General features: G+C 47.0%; 3 non-coding genes across 3 annotated transcripts; 1 reads left to right on the top strand and 2 right to left on the bottom strand.

Annotated features, from left to right (window-relative positions):
- Positions 1 to 3,686: 3,686 nt before the first annotated feature.
- trnav-uac (transfer RNA valine (anticodon UAC)) lies at positions 3,687 to 3,759 on the bottom strand. The gene has a single exon. It is a non-coding gene; the product is annotated as a tRNA-Val (tRNA).
- Positions 3,760 to 4,717: 958 nt separating this feature from the next.
- On the bottom strand, positions 4,718 to 4,790 carry trnav-uac (transfer RNA valine (anticodon UAC)). The gene has a single exon. It is a non-coding gene; the product is annotated as a tRNA-Val (tRNA).
- A 1,918-nt stretch (positions 4,791 to 6,708) lies between these two features.
- On the top strand, positions 6,709 to 6,781 carry trnak-uuu (transfer RNA lysine (anticodon UUU)). The gene has a single exon. It is a non-coding gene; the product is annotated as a tRNA-Lys (tRNA).
- The last annotated feature ends 1,230 nt before the right edge of the window (positions 6,782 to 8,011 follow it).

The following is an 8,011-nucleotide window of genomic DNA, read 5'->3' on the forward strand; positions in this document are numbered from 1 at the left end:
AAGGTGTGGTTTAGGGCCATTGTAGCTACGGAAGAGCAATTGTTTCACATAACCTACGAAGAGGCAGGCACAGCTTGGGCCCATGCAGATACCCATGGCCACCCTCTATGTCTTTCGGAAATGGGAGGAATTGAAAGAGAAGCTGTTGAGCGTGAGGACAATTTCGGCTAAGCGGATGAGGATGTCAGTGCTGGGGGACTGGTCGGGCCTGTGGACAGGAAGAAGTGGATGGCCTTTAGGCCATCTTTATGGGGAATGCAGGTGTATAGGGACTGGACGTCCATGGTAAAGGTGAGGTGTTGCAGACCAGGGGATTGGATATTTTGGAGGAGTTGGAGAGCATGGATGATGTCACGGATGTAGGTAGGGACTTCCTGGACCAAGAGGGAGAAAATGGAGTCAAGATAGTTGGAGATAGGTTCAGTGGGGCAGGAGCAGGCGGAGACAATGGGTCGATCAGGGCAGGCGGGTTTGTGGATTTTGGGAAGGAGATAGAAGCGAGCAGTGCGGGATTGGGGAGCAATGAGGTTGGAGGCTGTGGGTGGGAGGTCATCTGAGGTTGTGGATGGTTTGGGAGATGATGGTTTGGTGGTCAGGGGTTGGGTCATCATCAAGGGGGCAGTTGGAGGAGCTGGCGCCTGGCCTCGGCAACGTAGAGGTCAGTTCGCCATACTACAACTGCACCTCCCTTGTCCACAGGTTTTATGGTGAGGTTGAGATTGGAGCGGAGGGCTGCATGTTCTATGTGGGAGAGGTTGGAGTGGGTGAGAGGGGTGGAGAGGTTGAGGTGATTCATGTCTTTAATGCCCATTTGCTCCAGGAAGATGGATGTTGCTGAAAGAGTTATAGAGTTATACAGCATGGAGACAGACCCTTTGGTCCAACTCATCCATGACATCAGATGCCCTATATAAAAATTGTCAGAGAGCAACACACAACCGCTTCCATTTAGAAAGCCTAGGGCAGCAGGTGCATGTGAATACTACTAACTGCAAGTTCTCCCTCAAGACACTATCACACTGAGTTGAAAATAAATTTCTTGTTATGTTAGAGTCGCTGGGACAAAACTCTGGAAATCCACCCCCCCCCCCCACCCCACCAACAGCATTGTGAATCTCCCAACAGTACATAGACTTCAATGGTTCAAGAAGACAGCTCACTGCCACCTTTTCAAGGACTGTAATAGATGGGAAATAAATGCTGCCCCAGCCAGCAATGACCATGACCCACAGTGAGTTTAAAAAAAAAATTCTTAAGGGTCTTGACAGGATATATGCTGTCAGAGCGGTTCCCCTCATTGGAATGTTAAGGACCAGAGGGTATAGACTCACAATAAAGGTTATCAGTCTAAGACTGAGATGAGGAGCAACATTTTCTCTCAGAGGGTTGTGAGTTCTTGGAATTCCTTACCATGGTGATCTGTGTGGGCAGAGTCCTTGTGTATATTTAAGGCCCAGATAGGTAGGCTCTTGATCAATGGGGAAGCAAGGGTTATAGGAAAGTGATGTGAGAAATGTTCTATTAACCCACGATCAAATGGAAGGCTGAATGGCCTTCTCCTGTTCCAATTTCTTATGGTCATATAAGAGACCTACATGCTGACAGGAAAAACTATTTAAAACTCCCCATTTTGTGCGTTAGAAAGAAATTGCACAAAGGAGGCCCTTCAGTCCATTGTTTCCCATGGGGCTGGCTTTCTGATTAGGCTCTCCAATTGTTCCTACTATACCTGATCATTTCCATCTGGAGTCTTGGAAACCTATTGACTGGCACTGGTTTATTCAATTCCAATTATATTTGACCCCCAAGCCTGGGAAGTTGAGTGCTTTAAATTCCATTTTTGAAATTAACATTTGTAAAATGCTCAGATTCACACATGCTCAAAATGAAAACTGAATTCAGTCCCTCTTTTCAGAGAAGGAAATGTGCTACTCTCAACTATATTGGACACTAGCAACATGATGATGTGGTTAACAAGTAACTGACCTGTAAAGTGGTGAGCAAGGAACTCAGTAGCGTTCAAGAATGCACTTATTCATCATCGTCTTCACCAGTGCAATGCGGGATGGAAAACAAATGTTTACCTTAGCAGCAATTGTCATATCCTTGTGTACCAGACTGTTATTGGTAATTGTGTCAAAAAAGTCACAGCTCACCATTTTTTCACTTGCCATTTGCTGTAGATGTGCAATATTGGTTTGTTTTGACTAATCCAATGTGTGTGGATGAGCATTCATTCTTAATGAGCTTAAGAAGGTGATGATAAGATGGGGGCTTCTTAGGCCGAATAGAATATCAACATATTGTCACATATACTTTTACAAAAAAAGTGAAAAGTTTTATAAGTCACCGTACCATGACACCAAAAAGTTAATAACAGATAAATGAGAAGAAAAGAAACTAAAAGTTTACAGTTTTTCAGTTAATGATCCCTGAGTTTGTGGTACGCTGCAAAACCAGACTGAGGCGACATCTCCACACTGGGACTAGGCCTCAAATCTGGGGCAAGAATGCAACTCTAGGCTGAGATCATCCATCCTAGACAAGAACACCACACCAAGAGACCATCCAACCAGGCGCCGGCTCTGTAGCACCATTCCAGGCCATCAGAAGCCACCTCAATGCTGGGTCTATTCCAGGTTGAAGCTGCCTTCTAACTAATGAAAAGAAGCTAAGGTACAATAATAAATGGAAACATTTTAAAAAAGCACAGCGAAGGAAAAATTAAAGCCGTCAAATTAGACGAGCACTGGGCTCCTGGGCTGAGGAGCCCACACGTTGCACTGCTACTTTCTCACTATCTTGAAAACTGCTTCAGATGTCGAGACCCCCCTGAAGGGAAGTCTGTCTAAAAACCTCTTAAACATTGCTGTTGCATTTGCTTCTCCCACCTGTCTGAGCAACAAATTCCAGGCACCCATGATAATAGGAACTGCAGATGCTGGAGAATCCAAGGTAACAAAAGTGTGGAGCTGGATGAACACAGCAGGCCCAGCAGCATCTCAGGAGCACAAAAGCTGATGTTTCGGGCCTAGACCCTCTCTGATGAAGGGCCTAGGCCCAAAACGTCAGCTTTTGTGCTCCTGGGATGCCGCTTGGCCTGCTGTGTTCATCCAGCTTCACACATTGTTATCTTAAATTCCAGGCACCCCCCCCCCCGCATTCTTTGCATAAAAAGTTTGCCTCGCACATCTCCTTTAAAATTATCCCCTCTCACCTTAAACCTATGGCGTTCTAAGATTTGAAATTTCCACCTTGGGAGAAGACTTCCATTGTCCACACCATCCAGGCCCATCATTATTGTATTCTCTTTTATCAGATCATCCGTCTGTTTTCAACGGTCTGGTGAAGACAGTCGGAATTTGCCCAGCCTGTCCTTACACACCACTTCAGGCAACATTCTGATAGACATCTTTTGCATCCTTTCGAAAGCCTCCAGATAATTTCTACAGTATGCTGACCAATCCTGCGCACAATGCTCCAAAATGCAGCCCGCATCATGACCAGACAACTTTAACACTCAATGGCCCATTGAAGAAGAAATTGAATAGAAAACCACATTCTGGGCAATGTGCTATATCCCTAAACAATTTTATTTCTTTCTATTCAGAACTTTGGATTACTGGAGGACATATGAAGTGCAAAACTGAAGTCATCACGACTTCTCAACTTGCACAAAATGGCAATGGTTCCACTGGGGCTCGAACCCAGGACCTTCTGCGTGTAAAGCAGACGTGATAACCACTACACTATGGAACCAGCTCATCTGGCTGGGGTAGCTCATAAACAATTGGTGACTGCAATTATTGGCCCATTCATGGGGCTGGCTGGTTTTCATGCAAATGTGTCGCCTCCTTTCTGGGTGACATCAGTGCTGTGCATTCTCCGTTGAAGCGCTGTTGTTCTGTCCTGCCCTGATTTAAATATGATCTGGTCTGTCAAGGTGGGCAGAGATAATGGGAACTGCAGATGCTGGAGAATCCAAGGTAACAAAAGTGTGGAGCTGGATGAACACAGCAGGCCCAGCAGCATCTCAGGAGCACAAAAGCTGACGTTTCAGGCCTAGATCCTCTCTGATGAAGGGTCTGGGCCTGAAACGTCAGCGTTTGTGCTCCTGAGATGCTGCTTGGCCTGCTGTGTTCATCCAGCTTCACACTTTGTTACCTTAAATTCCAGGCACCCCCCCCCCCGCATTCTTTGCATAAAAAGTTTGCCTCGCACATCCCCTTTAAAATGATCCCCTCTCACCTTAAACCTATGGCGTTCTAAGATTTGAAATTTCCACCTTGGGAGAAGACTTCCATTGTCCACACCATCCAGGCCCATCATTATTGTATTCTCTTCTATCAGATCATCCATCTGTTTTCAACGGTCTGGTGAAGACAGTCGGAATTTGCCCAGCCTGTCCTTACACACCACTTCAGGCAACATTCTGATAGACATCTTTTGCATCCTTTCGAAAGCCTCCAGATAATTTCTACAGTATGCTGACCAATCCTGCGCACAATGCTCCAAAATGCAGCCCGCATCATGACCAGACAACTTTAACACTCAATGGCCCATTGAAGAAGAAATTGAATAGAAAACCACATTCTGGGCAATGTGCTATATCCCTAAACAATTTTATTTCTTTCTATTCAGAACTTTGGATTACTGGAGGACATATGAAGTGCAAAACTGAAGTCATCACGACATCTCAACTTGCACAAAATGGCAATGGTTCCACTGGGGCTCGAACCCAGGACCTTCTGCGTGTAAAGCAGACGTGATAACCACTACACTATAGAACCAGCTCATCTGGGTGGGGTAGCTCATAAACAATTGGTGACTGCAATTATTGGCCCATTCATGGGGCTGGCTGGTTTTCATGCAAATGTGTCGCCTCCTTTCTGGGTGACATCAGTGCTGTGCATTCTCCGTTGAAGCGCTGTTGTTCTGTCCTGCCCTGATTTAAATATGATCCGGTCTGTCAAGGTGGGCAGAGATAATGGGAACTGCAGATGCTGGAGAATCCAAGATAATAAAATGTGAGGCTGGATGGACACAGCAGGCCAAGCAACATCTCAGGAGCACAAAAGCTGACGTTTCGGGCCTAGACCCTTCATCAGAGAGGGGGATGGGGAGAAGGAACTGGAATAAATAGGGAGAGAGGAGGAGGCGGACCGAAGATGGAGGGAAAAGAAGATAGGTGGAGAGGAGAGTATAGGTGGGGAGGTAGGGAGGGGATAGGTCAGTCCAGGGAAGACGGACAGGTCAAGGAGGTGGGATGAGGTTAGTAGGTCCGAAATGGAGGGGCGGCTTGAGGACATCCCCTCCCCCCACTGCATCCCAAAACCAGCCCAGCCTGTCTCTGCCTCCCTAACCTGTTCTTCCTCTCACCCATCCCCTCCTCCCATCTCAAGCCGCACCTCCATCTCCTACCTACTAACCTCATCCCACCTCCTTGACCTGTCCGTCTTCCCTGGACTGACCTATCCCCTCCCTACCTCCCCACCTACACTCTCCTCCCCACCTATCTTCTTTTCTCTCCATCTTCGGTCCGCCTCCCCGTCTCTCCCTATTTATTCCAGTTCCCTCACCCCATCCCCCTCTCTGATGAAGGGCCGAGACCTGAAACATCAGCTTTTGTGCTCCTGAGATGCTGCTTGGCCTGCTGTGTGCATTCAGCCCTACACTTTGCTATCTTGTCAAGGTGGGCAGTATTGTTTCTGGTATTGCACCGTGGTGGGATGTAGATGGGGTCCATTTCAACATGTGTGTTAATTGCATTGGGAGTTGAAAACCAGGCCTTCTGGAATTCTATTGCCCGTCTCTGTCTCGCTTGTCCCAGTACTGTAACTTTATCCGTGTCAAATTGATGTCCTTGGACATCGGAATGCATTGACGGTGCGGCCACCTCTCCCTTTTAATACACTCCGATATACAAGGACATCAGTTTGACTGAGACAAAGTTGCAGTTCTAGGACAGGCGAGACAGAGGCGGGCACGAGAATTCCCGTAGGCCTGGCTTACACTTTGAAATAGACCCCCATCCACATCCCACAACGGCACAAAACTGAAAACAGACCGGGCCATATCAATTCAGGGACATAAACACAGGTGCTGGAAAAGCTCAGCAGGTCGAGCAGCATCTGTTGGGGGGCAGGGGCGGTGGTGGAAATGGAGTTAACGTCTTGGGTCCGGTGACCCATCCTCAGCACTCAAGGGAAGAACAAAGTTGCTGGATACAGAGCAACAGCGCTGCAAACGAAACTTCACAAATGTCACCGAGAAACGAGACAAAACGTATGCATTCAAAGCGGTCAGCTCGCAGAATCAACCGCAACCCGAGCTTCAGCTTTTTGTTAAAACATTAAACAACCAGTGATTGCTTACGTGGAAATTTTCCAATTGTAATTATTTGCACGAAGCGTTGTGAATGTGTTTGCAGGGAGCTTTAAACAGCGTTGAGGTGAAATTGGTGCTTTATTTTTGTCTCTCAGGAAGCTAACATTTAACATAACCGCCCACAAAAAGAAATATGGGAGAGTGTGTAATTGGTGCAGGATGGGAGATGAACTCGGGCTGGTGTCATGCAATTGCGAACGCATTTTGGAGGTCGGGGATCGCACAAGAAAGAAGACGTTAGAAATCCGCAAATCTAAAGGGGGATGAAAACAATATCGCATGTTCTCCAACGAATGCCACTGTGCTGTAAGTTACCAGCGAGCCCGGATAGCTCAGTCGGTAGAGCATCAGACTTTTAATCTGAGGGTCCAGGGTTCAAGTCCCTGTTCGGGCGTTGTTTTTAAACTTGCCAGCCGAATTGTTGCAATAAACTTGGCTTCAAACTGTACAACGGATGTTGACATTAAATCTATCACTTGCTACCTCCACAAATTCTTTTCAGACACAGGCACAACGCGAGGATACGCAATTCGTGATAACGAAGTGTGGAGCTGGATGAACTGTGTTATCTTGGCTGCTCCGGCATCTGCAGTTCCCATTGTCTCTACCCAATTCGGGATTTAGTTTTGGGAAATGAAGATGGGGAGAAATAAGGGGGAAGATTGAAAGAAAAACAATGGTTCTCACGGAGGGGCATCAAGGAGCACGAGCAAAACTGAAATTAGTAGGTGTCATGGGCCAAGCTCAATGCTGCAAGGAATCGTAACTGGCATATGGGAAGGTGTTTATGGTTGTTGGAGGTCATTCCTGTCAGAACCAGGACATCTGTGTGGATGAGGGAACGGACTGTGGACAGGATGAGCCAGCTGAACATGGCACCGTGGTGCAGAAGGCCATTCAAGAGGGGGGAGCAAAAAGACAGGTAGTTGTTATAGGGGATTCTATTATTAGGGGGACAGATAGTATCCTATGCAAGCCGGATCGGGAGTCCCGCATGGTGTGTTGCCTGCCCGGTGCCAGGGTGCAGGACATCTCCGACCGGGTTGAAAGGATATTGGAGCGGGGGTGGGGGATCCAATTGTTGTGGCCCACGTTGGAGCTAATAACATAGGCAAAGCTAGGGTAGAGGGCCTGTTCAGGGATTATGAAGCACTAGGAAAGAAATTGAAGTACAGGTCCTCAAGGGTCATAATCTCCGGATTACTGTCTGAGCTACATGCCAGTTGGCATAGGGAAAAGAAAGTTAGGGAAGTAAACGCGTTGCGAAGGGATTGGTGTGGGAAAGAGGGATTCCATTTCATGGGGCATTGGCATCAGTTTTGGAACTGGGCCAATCTGTACCGTTGGGACGGACTCCACCTGAACGTATCTGGCACCAGTGTTCTAGCGAAAAGGATAAATAGGGTGGTCAGTAGGACTTTAAACTTCTGAGTCGGGGGTAAGGGAAAGTGAAAGAGACCGGGAGTATGGAGTTAAATGGAAAGATCAGCAACAGGATAGCATGTGTACAGGTGGGTTTAAGCTCGAGGCAGACTAGGAATACAGCAAAAAGGAAGAATAGCTTAAGACATTTTAGGATTTCCAATCTCTCTAATAATGCTAAGAAAGTTAGCATTAAGGCACT

This window comes from Stegostoma tigrinum, chromosome 46 (assembly GCF_030684315.1).
Source record: "Stegostoma tigrinum isolate sSteTig4 chromosome 46, sSteTig4.hap1, whole genome shotgun sequence".
Taxonomy (NCBI): domain Eukaryota; kingdom Metazoa; phylum Chordata; class Chondrichthyes; order Orectolobiformes; family Stegostomatidae; genus Stegostoma; species Stegostoma tigrinum.